The sequence below is a fragment of the Dermacentor albipictus genome, chromosome 4 (assembly GCF_038994185.2).
Source record: "Dermacentor albipictus isolate Rhodes 1998 colony chromosome 4, USDA_Dalb.pri_finalv2, whole genome shotgun sequence".
NCBI classification, from domain to species: Eukaryota; Metazoa; Arthropoda; class Arachnida; order Ixodida; family Ixodidae; genus Dermacentor; species Dermacentor albipictus.
This window is the reverse complement of record NC_091824.1, coordinates 92303212-92323682: the sequence shown is the minus strand read 5'-3', so window position 1 is coordinate 92323682 and position 20471 is coordinate 92303212. Positions and strand designations below refer to the sequence as shown.

General features: G+C 47.6%; 2 protein-coding genes across 6 annotated transcripts in view; one reads left to right on the top strand and one right to left on the bottom strand.

Annotated features, from left to right (window-relative positions):
• The window catches only part of LOC135897572 (uncharacterized), a 227421-nt gene that overhangs the window by 32963 nt on the left and 173987 nt on the right, over positions 1 to 20471 (top strand). The gene's annotated exons all lie outside the window — the stretch shown is intronic.
• LOC135897569 (uncharacterized) overlaps positions 1 to 20471 on the bottom strand; it is a 114768-nt gene that overhangs the window by 6315 nt on the left and 87982 nt on the right. The gene's annotated exons all lie outside the window — the stretch shown is intronic.

Sequence of the window (20471 nt, the reverse complement as noted above, 5' to 3'; positions counted from 1 at the left end):
TCTCGTCGGCCCACAAAGCTGTGGAAGGCACTTTCATCTTTCTTGAGGGAGACTGGCCTGTGTGAACGCCTTTGACTTATTGAGACCCCCCGCTAAACTCACCGCATCTAAAACGGTGTTTTAATTCATAGCCTACATGTTTCTCGCGACGTAAAAAAAAAAATCCAATCGATGGATCACAATCTTCACATTCTATTTCCACCCTAGCTTTTGTTACTTCATCCTGCTTTTTCTTATTTTGACTTTTTCTGTAGTTGTTCGTGGTGAACTTTGTTTGTTTATGTATAATTTTGTTGAGGAGAAGCCTCAGAGGTAGCCAGAAAGCCTAGCTAAATATGCCCGAAAAGCCTCACCGCCAGTCAGGACCAAGCGCGTTCCAAGAGAACAGGCTTTAGCCCAATGGATTTAACGGTTGCTCGATGTAGACGTTTGGTCGTATCGCACGTATGCAACGCTGAAAATGAGATTCGACGCGAGCAAAACCTTTGCATTAGGGCCAGCATGACGAAATCTACGAGGAGTGTGACGTATAGTTACTCAACTATGAGCCATCTCGAATATATTTGCGGTTTACAATGTTAAGACTCTGCATAACAATGCGCGCCATGGCCTGCCGGTACTATACGACCGACAACGAGGCCGTTATTGCTATGCTAGTGTTAAAGGTTTCGTGCTCTGTCAAGCACAAAGCCACGCGAACTTTGAACAGAGATAGTGACAAAAACCTAAAAAAAAGTTTTGTCAGAGAGAGAGAGAGAGAGAGAGAGAGAGAGAGATGAAAAGGGAGACGACGTCTAAAAAGCGTCGAGCGCACTTGAGCCTGCGATAGCCAAAACAAATTCGCGACAACCGCAATTTCGTGGTGTGACCGAAAAACAAACAAACAGACAAGGTATTTCCGTGTTTACGCATGCACCGCTTGCGGGCACGACTAATAGTGTTTTCTTCTTCGGCGCGCTGCCCCCGTGTTCTGCTCTCGGGAATGTAAACACCAACCAGCGGCGTGGTTTGCAGGCGGTGCAGTATATAGCTTGAACCGAGAAAGCGGTGAAGAAGAAAAGAAAAGAAGAAAGAAAACGTCTCACGGCCAACCATTTTTCTTTGTTTCACTTATTACTTAGCTACAACCTCGTTTTTTAGTCGTCGCAACACCGCGTGCATTTTCGAGCGCGTCGAATCCGGTGGAACACTCGTGATAGATGGCCTCGGTGGCCTCGGAACGCGTACTTTGCACGTGGCTTAGCCTTTCCGGCTACCTCGCTCCATCACACTCGCCATCCCGGTCGAGGAGGAGCGATTGAGGAGAGAACACGGTAGAAGAGAAAGAGAACGTGCATGTCGAAATACTTTGATGAAAGAAATGAGGGGGGGGGGGGGCATTCAAATGGAAACTTGCGAGAAAGCGAAGTGCCGAAGCCAGCATTGAGAGCTTAAATCTGAAACCGTAGTTTTTTGTTGCGCAACGGAGGTGGCCGTTCGGCGCAGCACTGGTGAACGTGCGCGCACGATTAACAGCGCGGAAGGTTTATCGCATAGTGCGAGTCTAGTTCCTTTTTTTTTTCGCGGTGCGACCGAAAAAACAAACGAGGTGTTTCCATGTTTACACTTGCACCGCTTGCGGGCACGACTAATAGCATTTTCCTCTTCGGCACGCTCCTGTGTGTTCGGTTCACGGGAATGTTAACACCGACCGGTGGCGTGGCTTTTTACTATGGCTTTGTAGACTCGACTCGGATTTATGGTGCTTCCGTTTTCCCAGAAGCGATCTCTCCTTCGTCCATTTGTCTCTCTTCTTAAGTTCTGTGGTGGTTTACAGCCCCCTCCCTATCCCCTCACCGCTTTCCTTTAGCACAATTCTCGACATTCTCTTTATTCAGGGGAGTTCGTCCTTGCATGAAGGACCAATAAAAGCCGTTTCCTTGATCTTTATTCGGCTCAACCATAAAGCCTGCCAGACCGTAGTGTGTTCTCTACACTAAAATGTCAGCACCGCTTTCACGCTTTCAGACGCATTCATGTGCGTATAAAGAGAACCTGAATGCAGCATTGGCTGTAGGAAAACAAGTTGTTTAAAAGAAACGTTCATGCAAAGTATTGCTGCCGCGAGAAATGAAATGGTTGCTAAAACATGGTCAGAGGGCCAGATATTTGGTCTGCGCCGCCTGATGCAATGATGTTGTCTCCACGCCTTTTCCAGAGAAGGAGACGAAACGAACTTGTCAGCTTTTAAAATTCAAAAATTAACCCTCAGAAAAAAGTTTCATTCAGATGGGTGTATTATGATCAGACGAAATAAACTTTCTAGACTGGAACGGTTACTGCAAACAACACTCATACGCCCTCGAATAATTCATACATTTAGAGCATCCCGCCTCAACTTGGGAAGAAATCGCTTGTGCTCACTGAAATATTAACAAAAATCACTGCCCAAGCACTCCGTGCAGATGATTAACGAACGAAGCTGAAACTTGCGGCCCCGGTGTTTATCACTGGGTTAATCCGGACGGTTCATTAAAGGACGGCTTGGTAGGCTGCCGGATCCTAGGTGCTGTCAAGAATGGCGAGCTGCAAAACAAGATTGCCACACAGTTACGACAGGGCGACACGACGCGCACCTCCCCCTCACCGTCGCTGCAGCTGGGAGGCGTTCGAAGAAGCGGCCTTTGTGCTGAAAACTGCCTCCTTCCTACAGCCCCATCGACATTGTGACGGAACTAGTTCGGTGTGTGAACAATGATTCCGGAGTTCCCCAACGCGGATCTGATTTGACACGCATGGACAAGCTTCCGCGGGAACGAGGTATTTTGGGGCTTCTCACGCTTCGGCATGACGCAAAACAACGAGCGACCCTCGATCGGCACCGATAGTTCCCGGAACGGCACCCCCTTCAACGCCGTCGTTTGGGCTTCGGAATGTGTGTGTCTTTGTGTCTGTAAACTGATCTGCAGAGCAGCGGCGAGTTGGTGAAGAGTAAACGAACAGTCGCCGCCTCGTATGGCCGGCGGATCGAGTGTATAAAAACTGTGGTTGTGCGAATGCTGAGGACACTTCTCTTGAGCAGTCATGTTAGACTGAATCACTTCTCTCATGCAGTCATGTTGGACTGATACTCTTTTTCTCAAGCAGTCATGTTAGACTGATTTAATTTCTGTAAATAAACCCTTTTCCTAGTTCTCGATGAGAAACAGTTTTTCACTTCATCAACGATCTCAGCGTAAATAAGTTGGACGACGGCATGGGCCAGCTACCTTCGAATTCATGCCGTACTCCAATCTTGGCAAAGGACCACGGACGATGGGATTGAGCCCCCAATCCTGACAACTGGCTGACAGCGGTGAGATGGACTTTGCGACATGGTGCTGTATCTGCGGTGAGTGCTTGGTTTTTGCTTTGACTCTCTAGGCTTCATTTTGTGGTTGTTCTGTTTAGAACAATAGGGAAGCTAAATTGTTGTGTGTTAGCTAGGTTGTGTTTTCCTAGCTAGATTTAGAGAGCAGAATCAAGGCAGTAAAGCAGCAGTCATGGAGTTAAGGACACTGCTGAGAGACGAGTTGTTGATTGTTGGTGAGGAACTGGGCCTAGATGTACGCAAGGAAATGCTCAAATCGGAATTATTGGAGCTAATTTCCGAAAAGGCCAGTGAGGAAGAAATTGAAATGGGGTTTGAACTTCTGAAAAAGAAAGAAGAACGAGAGAGAAAAGAACAAGAGAGAGAGGAACGCGATAAAGATCGCGAGTTAAGAAAAATGCAACTGGAACTTGAAAGCAAACGTTTGGAGATGTCTCAAGGAAGTGAAGGCGCTCTGGGACGATCAAGTGAGGCAGAATCGTACCGCATGGACAGGCTATTAAAGCCATTTGAGGTCGGGACCGACATAGGCTTGTTCCTAAGCAATTTTGAAAGGACTTGCGAAAAGATGAACTTCGGCCCGAGTACATGGCCACAGCGGTTGCTGTCTATGTTGCCGTGTGAGGCGGCGGAAGTAATCGCCCGACTGAGTGTGCAGGATGCATATGATTATGCAAAAGTTAAGGCTAGTCTCCTGAAGAAATACCGCCTTTCAGCCGAAGCTTTTCGGCAAAGGTTTAGGAGCACAGGCAAGAAAGATAGCGAGGGCTATCTGGAGTTTGCATATAGCTTAAAGGCCAACCTAGTCGAGTGGCTTAAAAGCGCGGAAGCGTACGACAGCAGAGACATGATCATTGAATGCATGTGTCTAGAGCAGTTTTACAAAACCATCCCCCAAGCTGTGAAACTGTGGGTGAAAGACAAAGGTAATGTAAACACTGTGGAAAGGGCGGCTGAATTAGCCGAAGAGTACGCAACCCGTAGAAAGTTGAACGCCGAGGAAGGAAACTGGGACGGTCGAAATGGACCGCGGAAACCATTTCCGTTCAAAAAGGGTGCGCAAACTAGACGATCCGAGCCTGTAGACATGGCGGAAAAGCCCGCAGAAAAGAGCGAGGAGAAACTTAACGGAGAAACCGCACAAAAAGAACAGAAAAGAAAATTCGAATCTGTTAGACCAATTCGCTGTTACAAATGCCACAAACTGGGACATATAGCTGTAAACTGCGAGAAGTCTAGCGTAGTTTTACCTACGTGGAGGAAAAGGATGAGAATATGGAACTTTTAAGTCCATATCTCCACGACCTGCAAGTTAATGGAAAACCATGCCGAGTGCTAAGAGACAGTGCCGCCACGCTGGACATTGTCCATCAGTCTTACGTGATGGTAGATGACTTCACCGGAGAAGTAGCATGGATAAAACAGGTTGTAGAAGAACACAGCGTGTGTCTGCCCATGGCCAAAGTCAAAATCAGTGGACCATTCGGGGAGCTAGAGACTGAGGCTGCAGTTTCCAAATTTTTGTCACTGCAGTATCCCTACATTTTTTCGAATCGTTCGAATCAGTTACTGCGTGACAGAGGGCTCAAACTGGGAGAGGGCATAGTACAGGCATTGACCCGAGGCCAAGCTCGTAAGATCGCGGCGCTTTCGGCTGAAAATGCTCAAGCTCCTCCAGCGGAAGCAGAAAAGGGGATAACTTCAATACCCGAATCCGAGCTAGGCCCGAGGGACAAAAGAACAGTTGAGGAGAGCCTGCCAGCTGATCAGCTCAAGGAGAGCGTAGCACTAGAGTGTCAGAGTTCTAGCCTGCAGGAAGAGCAAGCAGACGCGCTCACAAGCGAGACAGGGTCGTTATTATCACCGGCCTCAAAGAACTTTGATGAACTCTTACGCGTGGATAGAGAGTCACTGGCAGCTGAGCAAAAGCATGATGAGAGCTTAGCAAAATTACATGACACAGCTAAAGAAGGCATTGCTAGGCGCAACGTAACGATACATGAGAGAGGAGGATTGTTGTATCGGCATTACAGAGATCGAAAGGGTAGGATTTTAGATCAGTTAGGCATACCTACTAAGTATCGGGAGGACCTTTTGAGTCTTTGTCATGGAAATGGGTGGTCCGGCCACCTAGGCATAGACAAATCAAAGGAAAGATTGCTTATGGAATACTACTGGCCTGGCTGTTTCAAAGATGTAGAAAACTTTGTAAGATCATGCGACGCCTGCCAGCGTTCTGGTAAACCAGGAGAGACTTGGAAAGCTCCACTGAAGGTAGTGCCCTTAATAACAGAGCCTTTCAGACGACTTGTAATAGACACGGTAGGGCCTCTTCCAAAAACAAAATCAGGCTACAGGTACTTGTTTACCATGCTGTGTCCGGCTACCAAGTTTCCAGAAGCAATCCCTTTGAAAGAGCTCAGCTCCACCGAAGTAGTAGACGCGCTTTTGACAATGTTTGCACGAGTTGGGTTTCCAGCCGAAATTCAGGCAGATCAAGGGTCAGTATTCACGAGCGCACTGACTTCCACATTCTTGCAAAAGTGCGGGGTAAAGTTATTACACAGTTCTGTCTATCACCCTCAGTCAAACAGTGTAGAGAGGTGGCATTCGGTGCTTAAGCGAGTTTTGCGTGCGCTCTGTTACGAGCACAAGGAGGACTGGGAGAACTGTCTGCCGGCAACTTTGTTTGCTTTGCGAACGGTTCCACATGAGGCGACAGGGTTCTCACCAGCAGAACTAGTGTATGGGAGGACACTCCGGTCTCCACTGAGAATGTTAAGAGAGATGTGGGAGGAAAGAGGGGAGAGTCCAACCGTGGTTGAATACGTGCTAAATTTACTGGAATGGCTAAGCGCAACCCAAGAACTAGTCGGAAGGAACATGGCAGTAGCTCAAAAGAACGCCAAAGTCTATTACGACAAGAATGCGAGGCTTCGTACGTTTAAAGTCGACTTAACGATGAAAGCGGAAAAGTGTAGGTTTGGTTGTTCGCAGGTTACTTATCTGGGCCATGTTGTCGGTCAGGACATGAGACGGCCGGCTGAGCTGAAAATAGCTACGATTGGAGAATTTTCTCAGCCGCGCCCGAAAACGGACGTTCGTTCATTTTTGGGACTTGTGGGGTACTATCAACGGTACATTCCGAATTACTCGCAATTGGCAAGTCCATTAACAGACGCCCTCCGAAAGGGAGCACCGAGTAACGTACACTGGGATAAGGACAAAGAGAACGCTTTCCAAAGTTTGAAAACGCTATTGGTTTCTCGCCCTGTGCTTCGCGCGCCAGACTACACAAAGGAATTCATAGTTCAATGCGACGCAAGCGACAGAGGTATGGGCGTGGTACTTAGTCAGGTCGGAGACGATAACGAGGAGCATCCTATCCTCTATGCCAGCCGTAAACTAAATGTAAGGGAGGAAGCCTACAGCGCTTCAGAGAAGGAATGCGCTTGTTTGGTTTGGGCCGCCCAGAAGTTGTCGTGTTACTTGTACGGAGCGAAGTTCATCTTCGAGACCGACCACTGTCCTCTGACGTGGCTCAATCAAATGTCACACAAAAACGGCCGCTTGCTCCGATGGAGCCTCACTCTCCAAGAGTACAACTTCTCTGTTAGATATAAGAAGGGAAAGTTGCATAGCAATGCGGATGGTTTGAGCAGGCTAATTTGAATTCTGCGTTTGGGGGTCCCGCCTAAATTTTAGGGTTACTAGTGTTAATTTTATTAAACGAAGAAGATCCCCTCTCATTTGGCAGGATTCCCTCCATGATTGCTGAATGTGTCAGCAGGAATTTGCTTCGGAAATTGGCATAGCGAAATGCAGCATTTTTTTGTTTCTGCACTTATGTTGTTGTTTTTTTGAAGCCTAGCGAGTCTAAAGTGAGAGCCAATGCACGTCATCTCGGCGCAGAGCCGTGTTGTGGGGTTCATTTTGCAGTTGCCTGTCCTTGTTGGATGTTTTGGGGCGGTGACATCAATGCACAAGTGGTCGCTGCGAGCCAAGACATCAATCCCCCCCCTGACCAGCAGCCGTTCTCTTCCTGCCTAGCGGTTGTCAACGCTAGACAGTCGAGACTTTCCGGGCCATGGAGGCGCTGTTAAGAATGGCGAGCTGCAAAACAAGATTGCCACACAGTTACGACAGGGCGACACGACGCGTACCTCCCCCTCACCGTCGCTGCAGCTGGGAGGCGTTCGAAGAAGCGGCCTTTGTGCTGAAAACTGCCTCCTTCCTACAGCCCCATCGACATTGTGACGGAACTAGTTCGGTGTGTGAACAATGATTCCGGAGTTCCCCAACGCGGAGCTGATTTGACACGCATGGACAAGCTTCCGCGGGAACGAGGTATTTTGGGGCTTCTCACGCTTCGGCATGACGCAAAACAACGAGCGACCCTCGATCGGCACCGATAGTTCCCGGAACGGCACCCCCTTCAACGCCGTCGTTTGGGCTTCGGAATGTGTGTGTCTTTGTGTCTGTAAACTGATCTGCAGAGCAGCGGCGAGTTGATGAAGAGTAAACGAACAGTCGCCGCCTCGTATGGCCGGCGGATCGAGTGTATAAAAACTGTGGTTGTGCGAATGCTGAGGACACTTCTCTTGAGCAGTCATGTTAGACTGAGTCACTTCTCTCATGCAGTCATGTTGGACTGATACTCTTTTTCTCAAGCAGTCATGTTAGACTGATTTAATTTCTGTAAATAAACCCTTTTCCTCGTTCTCGATGAGAAACAGTTTTTCACTTCATCAACGATCTCAGCGTAAATAAGTTGGACGACGGCATGGGCCAGCTACCTTCGAATTCATGCCGTACTCCAATCTTGGCAAAGGACCACGGACGATGGGATTGAGCCCCCAATCCTGACAGTGCATAGCTGCTGCTTGCACTCGGCTGCGCGAGCCTGTTCTTGTGCCCGGGCTGCAGCACCGGCATGGCGTAGACAAGCTCGTTCCCGGTTCTGCTCGCGGCGTTGCTGATCGAAAGCTGTCTGCTCCTCAGGAGTACGCATGACGCGTGGCCTAATCATTTTGGAGCCGGAGGGAAACTGCTGCGCGCGTGCTCGGCTGCGACGTCACTGCTATCGCAGCCAATCGCGCACCTCTCTTTCTATATTTTTTTGCGCGGTTCGCGCCGGAAGAGTTTTCGGCGTACAGGTGACGGACCGACGGAGGAATCGGCTAGCCATATACAGCTTCGCTGTAAGAACTCCACGTCCGTCCAAGAAACTCATATAAACTTCTTGACAACGCTTGAGGCTCTCCCGCAGTATGAAACTAATGCAGCAGAAACGACAGCAAACGCTTGCTGTTCGAAGTGCTATTCATTGACAACTAGGACATGCATGATATTACCGGTTTGCTAGCCTCTGCGAGGTGACCTCTTCTGGGTTGTGGGACGTAGCGAAGCGTGGCTTTCATCTCTGCGGCCATGCTGAATGTTTCTCGCGCAACGATAGCTTTTATTTAAACGATAGGGTTAAACGTCCACGAACTACTCAGTGGGTACTTTGGGTACGTCGTGGTGGAGGGTTTCGGTTGAATTTTGACCACCTGAGCTTCTGTTGAGTACATCTAAATTGAAGTACAAAAGCATTTTCGCATTTTGTCGCCATCGAAATGGGGCCGGCGCGACCCTGAAATTGAACCGTACCATCATTGTTGTAAGCACCGTGTCGTCGTCGTGTTCCTGCACTGGTAGTCGTCATGCCAATAACTACTTTGTGGAGTAAATAACTTAAAGAAACGCCACGCCACGCTCGAACCAGAGCGTGACCAACGGAAAAGATCGTTCTATAGCTGCAGCCTGAAGTAAAAGCCTGCGTTTGAATAGAGACCGCAATAATCTCAGTCAGAGTGAGTTGCTCGTTTGCATGCGCACGCTCGCCGCATTAAATGGTTGAATTCTGAATAGACCGTGTCGGAGTGCACCACGTGGAGCCAGATGCACCCAAAGGGAAACGAAGCAGACAAGAGAAAGTGCCACGGTGTGATGACAGCGTACTTTTTACGCGAAAAGCATGACCATCTGACAAGCGCGTAGCGCCAAAATTGCAACGTCAAGCAAGGAGCGTGAGAGAAGAATCCAAAATTTCACGATGTATGAAAGAGTGAACAAAACAGTCGCCAAGATGCTTATTCCTTTTTGGCATTCCGCTGGCGCAAAGTTAAACGGTCGCGTATGGACATTTCTAGTCGAGAGTGGCCACTTTCCGAGAAAAAAAGCGGGAAGAAAGAAAAGAAAAGTCGAGTAAGAAAAGTGAAGTAGCGTTGAGCAAACGTCGGCTCGACAATTGGGTATGCACGGCAAGCCGCGTGAAAACGGTGGTCAACCGCCCTATGCAAACACGGCTTCTCAGGCGCTTTTGCGATCGATATTTTCAATAAGGCTTCCCAGAAGGACGCTCTCTCTTCTTTTTTTTCTCCCTCTCTTCCGCCCTTCGGCGCTGCTGCGGCGATGTGTCGCGGGGGCGTGATCGAGAGGTGGCTTAACGCAGCCAGGGACACGCGCGTTCAGGGCACGCTTCGTCGAGCCGCTTGCTAGGCGAAGCCTGGGAGGCCGCTAGTTCCGCGTCATTGAGAGATCAATGTTCCATCCGTAACGCGTTTCGTGTCCCCTCCTTGCTTACAGGAAATGTACCGGGCGGCTGGCGTCCTAAATGACAAGCCAAGCCAAGCCAAGCCGAGGAAAGCGCGGTTGCACGCGGGGGCGCGCGCGCGCACCAGCCCCGTTCAGCGAACGACGAGGCTTCGCCGCATGAACAGTTTGTATGCGAAAAAGCACGCTTTACAGGAGAAAGCGTGTTCGGAGAGGAACGCGAAAAGCCTCGCCCAATAAGTTCGGTGAACCATAAGGTTTGGCCACGTCGATGTTTTTTTTTTTATGCGGCAATGCACGATTTACACGAGACGGGTACAGAAATTCTAAAGGTGAGGGAGCGGTTTCAGGAGCTGTAACACGCACGACGGCACCAATGGCAAACGCATATGCTTAGGTGAACACATGCAAATTTCGTTGCGTCTGCCGGATGCATGGGGTACGCACAACGTGATCCACGAGCTAGGTTCGAGTTCAAGCGCATTTTGGGAACGCTTCACTTACACTCATGGTTTATTCTTGCGTATGCATCATAAGTATGTTTTGAAATTACTCATATTAGTTGTGCGCGTGGTGCACATGCGAGTGAGTGTGTGTGTGTGTGTAAGCGCTATAAACGCGCGTAGACGGTAAGTTACTTGGCTTGACGTTGACTAGTCATTGTCATTTCGTTTACTATTACTAAAAGCTTAGCTAGTTGGCTTCTGACATTAGGAAACGTGGTTGCAATGCTAAACCATAAGAGCGAAATGCACAGAACGGGCATTGAACTTAAACTGGCTCCACTACATCAATGATTACACGCACGAAAGACAAATCGTGTCAAAATTCGCGAAAACACCACGTATAACTAAAGTTGCCTAAAAAAAGCCATATTGTGATCATTTTGATTAAGTAATGTTGAAGTAGGACCCGATAAACGGTGTGCTAATGCAGTTATCGACTTCTTGTGTACTTGAAAAGGCCTCGTGCATCAATCTGCAGCTTTCCTCGCAATCTCGAGTGATGAAATTGATCATTTGAACAAAAGGATGCGTGGTTGCATGCACGTGGGACGATATATTTTGACGATATGTCATGCTTGCTTGAACTTTAACGCGAGTTCGGCTTTCGTGAATGTCATAATTGGACAGTAAAGCCAGTTCATGTCCAGCTCCAGTTTTGCGCATTTCTTGTTTGCCTTCATCTATCTTAGCTCTGAAAACCCGTTTCATGTTACCATTTTTTTCTGCAGAACCTGGGCGTCGTACTTGTCTAGCTGTTCATTTATGTACTGAAGCAGAGCCTAATCTTTCTGCCAAGAAGCTTTTGGTTGTGTGTATGTACCTTTCGCATCGAAAACTGTAGTCTCTAAGACTTACAGCCCTGTTCGGTACCCTCTTGAAGAAGGACTTGCAAGATTAAACGACCTTTCTTTGTTGACTCTAAAGAAAGGTCGAAGCCCCGAATGTGCTGCCATAAAGTATGAGAGAAAGGACGCAACAGAACATACCTGAACGTTAAAGATACGGAATAAAAGTAAGGAAGAAATGAATTATAGGCGTGAAGCGAAAAGGTTGAGAAAATGTTAAAGGATGTCCGCGATATAGCCGGACGAAAAGAATAGAATCAACAGCGCCCGTCCATCCTTTTCCTGACTGAAAATCGCTTCCCTCCGAAGAAGCGCTTTCTTTTACTGGTCCTTTTGCGGCCGTCGAACTAGGAAGACGGCCGGGAGGGAATCTACTTCTCCGCTAACCAGAAATGTCTGCCACGCAAAGGCTCCCAATCTTGGTCGGATGGCTGCTTGGTGCAACTGCTCGGAGCGCAAAGCGGCCTTCCTGTCTTGTGGAGTCATTCCACATAGGCAGGGGGCGCAGATGTCCACTCCGCGAAGAGTTAGGTGGAAGAAAACGGGGAGTGGACCTGCAGCCTGAATTGCGGCAGTTGTAGTTAAAAAAATTGCTGGTTAATCGAATCTCTCTTTTCTATGCATTTTGCGTTATTGGCTTCAATACTCTTTGCTGCGGCGTACTGCGGTATTACTGGTCTCGTTACTGCAACCAACTTTAGGCTTCGTCTGACAACGCGCCTCAGACTAACAACCGGCGTTTAAAATCCCTGGAGTACTTAGCAGGCTCATTTGGGCGGGAACTTACTATCGAAGCGACGAGACGTGGCTCAGTGCTAAGGGCTGTGCTACATGGGTCTTACGACACCCGGGTGAACCATTTCAAGTGATAGACGGATAATCACATAAAACTAGGGGATTCGTGCTTTCACCTTATTAGATGTATTCAGAGTGTAAACTCGCTTTTAAACGGAGATCTAGCTGTGTTGCTCCTGTCTGATTTCCGTAAGACTGGCATAGAGCTCGTTGTTGAGGCATATCTGCAAGGCTGCTTCCAGGCTTTCAGTGACTCTGAACATAAGCCCCCGACTAGGTTGTTAAGCTGCAGAACGGTTTCGGGCAGTGGCAGTACGTTGCCTCTGCGTCGCCTGCCATAGATAACACAAAAATAATGAAACGCCTTTCACAGACTTTTCTCGGACCCCGTAAACTGCGTTGAGTTTGCGTGTTCGACTGGTTTCCTAGCCTTGTGTATGTGTTTACGCCTCTCTCTTTTTTCTTCTCTGCCACCCTTGATTGCGCTCGTTCGAAGATTATCCTGCAGCTAGGCCAGTTTCTCTGCATTTCATTGCGCACCGTATCTGCTTTTTTGTGATAGGCTAAAACAGACTGAAGCACCCAAAGAAACGCAGAAACAAGAAAAGGTAGATTCGTAGGTTCCACATAACAGCGATTTGATTTGCGAGAAAAGAGCGCTTGAAGTTCTCGCCTTGGTTGTAGCAACTTTCGATGATAAAAAAAGATTTCCAATGATTTCGCGCTGGCTACTTATGGTTGTTTATTATGAAGTAGTTAAAATGTATTTATAATAAAGAAATTGAACTGACAAAATTTGTACGTTACCATTGTGATCCGCTGTCGACAACATTTGCGACATTGCACAATGACGTCAACGGTCTTGTAATTTAGGCTTGGAAAAACACAAAAGCATACAATTTTAGCTTGTTATTTTCGTTGTTAGTAGACGGTTTTGACCAAAAAAAGAAGTGTGGTGGGATAGAAGAGACCATTGCGATGGTGGTGGTGGTGGTGGTGGATTGTAGCAACAGGCGGGTTTAGCCTGGCGAACAAGGCCGGCAATTGCTCCGCCCGAGCGTCTCGCACAATACCGCTGAAGGGTTTCACCATGTGTCCATCAACCCAGTCTCTCTTAAAAACTCGATGAGGAGACGTGAAGTTTCTTTTCGGGCTATAACTGATCCCGCGGGAAATATAAGGTGTTGCAGGCGCGCATGCGGAAGGTTCTTGCTTTGCAGATTCTTCAGGAGAGTGTCTCTTTCATCGTGGAATTGCTGGCAGGACCACAAAAAGTGCTCAATGTCTCCTGTCTCGTTGCATGCCGAACAGTTCGGAGAATTGATTCGCCCCGTTTTAAATAACCAGGCCGGTGTATTTGCAGATCCTGTCCTTATTCGATATAGAAGTGTGGCTTCCTCTCGGTGCAATCGCTTGGTTACGCAGGGCATATGCGGTGGAACCCAAAGCGACGCAAAGTGATTTCGGATGTCAGATTTTTGCACTTGATTACTCTTTGGGGCCTTGATTTTGGGAGGATGATAGAGCGCGGCGTATGCAAGCGCATCAGCTTTTTCGTTTCCTGAGATACCAATGTGGGAAGGAATCCATTGAAACTTTACTGTGAAGCCTTTGTTGTTGAGCTCTTTCACGATGGCTAGTGATTTGCGTGGGAACTTGAGGGATGGCAAACCACGGTATATTTGTTTTAATGCGTCCTTTGAGTCCGTAAGGACAACCACATTCTGCGGAGGCAAAGTCTTTAATTTGTGCAGAGCAGAAGCTATTGCTGCGCCTTCCACAACTGTCGACGAGGCTATACAGTCCAGACGGCCAGACCACGTATATCTTAGAGAGGGAATATAGAATGCAGCTGCACAGCGGTCTTCGTCTGCCTTGACAGAGCCATCTGTGTATACTTGTAGGTGACTCGGGTAAATCGTGTTCAGGTGTTCCAGGACTAATGACTTGGCTTCTGCAGATGGAATGCAGCTCTTTGATTGCAATCGCGGTACATTTAAGTTGCATATGATGTCCTCGAATGTCCAGGGTGGTTCTATCCTTTCCCTTTGTCTCGAGCAGCGCAATCCTAATACGCGAAGCGTGTTCAATGCTGCATAAAAATGTGAGCGCGGCCTGTTACCTATACGTCGTAAGAGCGCTCTACCGGGCGTAGACTCACTCAATCGTAGGAGCTGGATCATCAGAGCCTGGGAAGCCTGAAGTCGTAGAGGGCGTGACTCAGCTTCGTAGAGCACTTTCTTGTTTGACGCTGGCTGAGGGACTCCAAGGCAAAGTCGGATACCTTTTCTGTGGATGGCTTCTAAGCGCTCGTATTGGCTGTCTGAGGGTGACATCAGAGGTAGCTGATACAGGATTCGACTTGTAACCAACGCTGTATGTAGCCGTAGCATGGACGTCGGGTGGTTGCCCCAGCGTATGCCAGCGACTCGCTTGAGCACGTGTAGCCTGGGTGACGATGACGCCACAACGTGGTCAACACCGCGGCGCCAGAGTAGCCTGTGGTCTAAGGTAACGCCCAGAAATCGGACGTTGGTGAGTTGTCGAATCTGGTATCCGTCCAAATTCAGCGTCAAACGTGTAGATTTTCTTTTCACTCCAGGAAATAGTACGAATGATGATTTTTCTGCTGATAGTGATAATCCAATCGTTGCCAAGTGGCCCTGAATGGCTTTTACTGCTCCCTGGGCTATTCGTGCAAGGCGGCGATGCTGGTAGCCGGAGACCCAAATGCAGATATCATCGGCATATATAGATATCTTCACTGGTGTTCGATGGTTTAGTACTGTTGGGAGGCTACTCATGGCAATGTTAAATAATAAGGGAGATAAAACACTCCCCTGTGGCACACCGCGAAATATACGTATTTCATCGCTCAACGTGTCGCCAAGACGAACTCTGATGCGACGATCACTGAGGAACGTATGTATGAAGTGCAAGAGATGACCCGTGACGCCTATAACTTGCAACTGGCTGATGATGGCGCTTTGAGACACGTAGTCGTAAGCCTTAGAAACATCCATGAAAACAGCAAGTGTCGACAGGCCATCCGCACTGTAATGCTCTATGTGGCTTAGAAGGTCCAGTACATTGTCTTGAGCGCTTAGACGCTGCCGAAACCCAGTCATGCACGATGGTAGTTTTCGACCCTGCTCGACATACCAAGTGAGTCTTGTGCACGCCATCTTCTCCATTAGCTTCGCTGCACACGAGGTCAGTGATACCGGTCTGTATGAGTCCAGAGCTGCAGGATTCTTTCCAGGCTTCAGAACCGGTACCACCCATGCTACCTTCCATAAATGTGGGATAGCCCCACTGGCCCAGACTTGGTTAAAAAATGCCAGCAAATCACGCCGTCTCTCAACCGGTAGGTTAGTCAGCATCTGATTACTGATGAGGTCAGGTCCCACCGCACAGCGACGTCGGAGGCTGCTCATAGCTAGTTCCAGCTCTCTGAGTGTGAAAGGAGCATCCATTATAGACGACGATAGCGGCGGTGGCGGGTTGGTTGCGCCAGCTGACCTTCCGGAAGAGTATATTTCAGCGAAGTCATTCGCAAGGCAAGCGAGTGTCTTGTCTAACTTCAATGCTAGGGCTTCAAATGGCTTGTTTGGTCGAAAATTTCCAGCAAGGTTATTAACGACCCACCATATCCGTGGAACTGGCGTGAAGACCGATAGGCTTGCACAAAATGATGCCCATTGATCTCTTCTTAGTTTCCTTGTATAACGTCGAATTACTGCGTTAATCCTGTTATATATAGTCTTCATTGATGGGTTGCCTTTCGTCCTCATCAGCCTCCGTTCCGCTCTTCTACGGGCAGCGCATAGATTTTTGAGCTTTAGATCGGGAGCGGGGAAGTGGTCGGGTAGCTTCAGCTCAGCGGTAGCCAATCTCTTGCTACGTAGCATGTCCGCGAACAGGTTTCCAGATGATTCGCTTAGGCCGTCCCTGTATGTATCCCAATGCGTCACAGGACCAATTGATGACCAATGACCAACGTCATTGATCGCAATGGTCACAGGACAGGATCTTCGGCCGTTGGTTCGATAACATTGCTGGATATCGAACCAACGGCCGAAGATCCTGTCCTGTGACCATTGCGATCAATCTGACTTCAACATATTTGCTACGAAACGTCACTGTTGGGGCAAGATTGCTACAGTCACGCGTACGGAAATTTATTCTCGTGGATCGACCTTCAGCTTGCGGAGAAACACAAAATTAATTGGGCGACTAATCCACCGTGGTAGTTGCACTTAGTGTGTGCCTATAAAGTTCCGAGTCTATCGAAAGCCAGAAACACCACCACTTCCAGTAAACGCAGGGGTAATCTGTAAGGAAACACGCATTACAGAGTTTTAGCTTATAGGTATAGATATTTCAGTTTTTGAGAATACCGGAACACAGGAAATGTGGACGGAGCAGCAGTGCTGATATTGGCATCTTTTCGGGATTTATTCACCTACAAGTTACGTGAGAAACATTTTTGCGTTTCATGTTGTTTTCTTAAAGAAAAAAAGCAGGTCAACATGCATTCGTGACACTGTTGTTGCCGACAACTCTACACCATCAACTGAGTTGTACATAGCTCGTCATTTGCAATAGAGATTATGTGCGGTATAATTGAACGCGACGTCACACGAGGTTGCCCCCATTGCTGCCGCTCACATTTACGGGGCTGGTATGCTGGCTTCACGTGAATAATGCGTTTACGGACAAGCTACTAAATATAGCTATCAACTAGCGACATCTCTATTTACGACAGCACAACCACTTCACTTCACTACCATTCGCTGGCCGTCTGCTCATCGAGGGTAAGCTCGCATGTACCCCGTCAAGTTGCAATCAGGAGACGCGCCTCTTTCTATGCGCCCATGCGATCCTGCGCAGGCTAACATGACACCATAGATGCTGCCGCGATGGAAGCCACGGATGCGGGGTCAAGAAGGAGGTTGGGGGACGAATCCGTTACAAGGTACAAATGTATTTCGGCCTCCATTTATCTCGGGCCCATTTGGCGCAAGTGGATTTCCTGCCTCCTGCGCCACCAATATTTCTTTTTTTTTCTTTTGCCTCTTCTTGGGAACAGGCCGTGGCGAAGAAACGGAACAGGGGAGGGAATGGACCCAGTTCCCACTTTCCCACAGGCTCTTTTGCACCGTTCGACCTTTTCCACGTTGTCGCTCGGCTACGTGGCTGGTGTGCGAAGCCAGGGGCGTCGTGTTCACTGGAACAGGCTTCTGACGTCTCTTGAGCAGGCAGCCTCCTAGACAAATCAAGTTCCTTTGCAGATAGGGAGGTTTAGGGGCGACTTCGCGTCTGTGTCTCTCGATTCTATCTTCGTTGGTTATTTGCTTAATCATTTGCTTGTTGTCAAATTTCTATTTGTCACTCGCTGATACCACCTTAGCGCCTGAATTCGACAACTGCTAGATTCGTTGCAATACGCTCAGAGATACAATTGCCACGAGAAGCGAAATGCTAACGAGACAACGGGGTTCCAGAGGGCGCACACTTGAATTGGCCAACACTGGGTGAACGAGAGGCGCTTCAGCGGGGAGACAAGGTTCCGGCAAAAAAGACTTGGCTAAGGCAAGTGCTGTTTTTCTTGACAGCATTTGCATAGCTCACTTTCTCTCCTGCCTACCCTGGTGGAAGGGAATAAGCGGATACAAAACATCAACAAAGGAAAGATCCCGCATCGACACGTTGGCTTCAAGCTGAACCTTCCCTCGTTCACCCAGTGTTGATTAATCCATGTCTCCATCAGTGTGGGCCCCCGTTGTTTTTTAATTCGAGCGTTCTTTGACATCTTCTTCGGATGGTTTCTTCTCTATCTCGTCACTCAAGCTTGCCCGACGCCTTCGTTGCAAAGACGTAGTACCGTTACTGGCCCACCAAAAATTTCTAGAAGCGCGCAATATCCTCGCAAACTATTCAGTAGAGTGTTTACCTATGATAAACTCACTCTTTGTGATTAATTTGACTCGACTTTGGCCCATTCAATGCCTGGATTCATGTGCATTTGTTTGAATATAATCCACGTTTTCTTATGAGCCCTGATTTTAGTGTAATTATGTGCCCGGGCTTTGTGCTAACTTTAGTGCATTTATGGTGAATGGAGGCTGTGTTGTTGTGGCTTGGAGCTGACTTTCAATTTGAATACGTTTAAGTTAATTCTTTTTTCATATCGCCATGTGAAAACGAGTAGCAGTACCAATTAAAGGTGACAAAGTCTCCTATATATATATATATATATATATATATATATATATATATATATATATATATATATATATATATATATATATATATATATATATATATATATATATATATATATATATATATATATATATATATATATATATATAATAATAATAATAATAAAGAAGGCTTTTGAGTGGCCGAATTCGAGTAGAGATCAACCCTTCATTGATTCATAATAAACATGTCTCTTTCTCCTACTTTCTTTTATTCGTTTACAATATTGTGCCTATTGCTATTTTTACGCAGCTTATGCGCCAGATTTTACGATGAACAGATTCGCTTTTGTTTATTCGATGGTATTGGCTCGTTATGTAATGTGTAGGGCACATGGCCGATGGACAATTAGTAACAGAATGTGTGCTAAGGGAAGGGAAGCACTGTCGAAGACGGCAGAAAATTAGGTGGGGTTATGAAATGAGGAAATTTGCAGGCGCAATTTGGAATCAGGTAGCGCAAGTCCAGGGTAACTGGAGATCGCTGGGAGAGGCCTTCTTCTTGCAGTGGACATAAAAATGGGCTGATGAGGATGATGATGATGATGATTCACTCACTCACTCACTCACTCACTCACTCACTCACTCACTCACTCACTCACTCACTCACTCACTCACTCACTCACTCACTCACTCACTCACTCACTCACTCACTCACTCACTCACTCACTCACTCACTCACTCACTCACTCACTCACTCACTCACTCACTCACTCACTCACTCACTCACTCACTCACTCACTCACTCACTCACTCACTCACTCACTCACTCACTCACTCACTCACTCACTCACTCACTCACTCACTCACTCACTCACTCACTCACTCACTCACTCACTCACTCACTCACTCACTCACTCACTCACTCACTCACTCACTCACTCACTCACTCACTCACTCACTCACTCACTCACTCACTCACTCACTCACTCACTCACTCACTCACTCACTCACTGCTTTCATATTTGTCTAATGTCAAACTAAAAACGGTCTCATGTCTCTTCCACAAAGTGCTTAGGAACTCTCTTTCTGACGCTCGACAACCCACTCGCAGAGTAGCCTGATGATAGTTACACTTCGCGCTCCTCTGAGCGGCCTTACGTTCACTGAATCACCAGTAGCCATCTAGGCCAAGGCACTGAAGAAACAGATTTAGCGTTATTTATTTCTCTGCTTTGATACAGATAATCTTCGCCTAAACGTAGGCCGTCGGTTTGTTGCGAGTTTGCTGATCACAAAAGCTTAGGATGGGATTAAACGCTTCCCTAGTCTTCGATGCTCAGATGACCTGTTCAGCCTAGCCTGGATTAACACTCACAGTTCAAGCCGGATTGTCCGTGTAATCTCTTCCTTGTGCCATCGCGTGTGCTCTTCCGGTTCCTCGATAGTGTGTTTGCTTTTCGCGTTTCGACAATTACATGGGCTCTCGAAGAGCACTTTCATCGGCTTCGGGAAAAAAAAAAAGAAAGATAAAGTGGAATGTAGTATGATGGAAGGATGAACAAAACTGTTCTGCTGCGGATTACTTAAAAAAAAGCAGCGAAATAGAGACGGGCACGGAATTAGGCCCAGGGACGATACGTGGGTGTTTCTGGTGTTTCTTCAGAAGTTTGCGAACTGTGCCGAGAACCTTAACAATTCTACGAGAACCACTCTGAAGCAGATTACAACGCTGACATGACAATACAGCACTTACTGCCACTCTATTTATATCTTGGCTGATCTGTTACGCTAATTGTCACTGCAAAGAAAAGGTGCTTTCTTATGTGGGAAGATCTGAGAGTACATACTGTTGATCTCTCTTTCTCTCTTTTCAGTCTACAGGGAGTGTAACTAACAGTAATTTTTATAAAAAGAGAGAGAGATAGAGAAAATGATAAAAGAAAGGTAGGGAGGTTAACCAGGACTGAGCCCGGTTGGCTACCCTACACTGGGGAAAGGGAAAGGGGGACGGAAAGATGAAAAGAAGAGAAAGTCCACTGGAGGTATCAGTCGGTCACTCAGTCCGAATCACAGGCGCTCACTCAATCCGGTCGCTTTCAAATATCGCAGCAGCGCTTTTGTGGCCTTTTGTAGCTGCGATATGCGAGGCCATGGTCCCAAGATCTGCTTC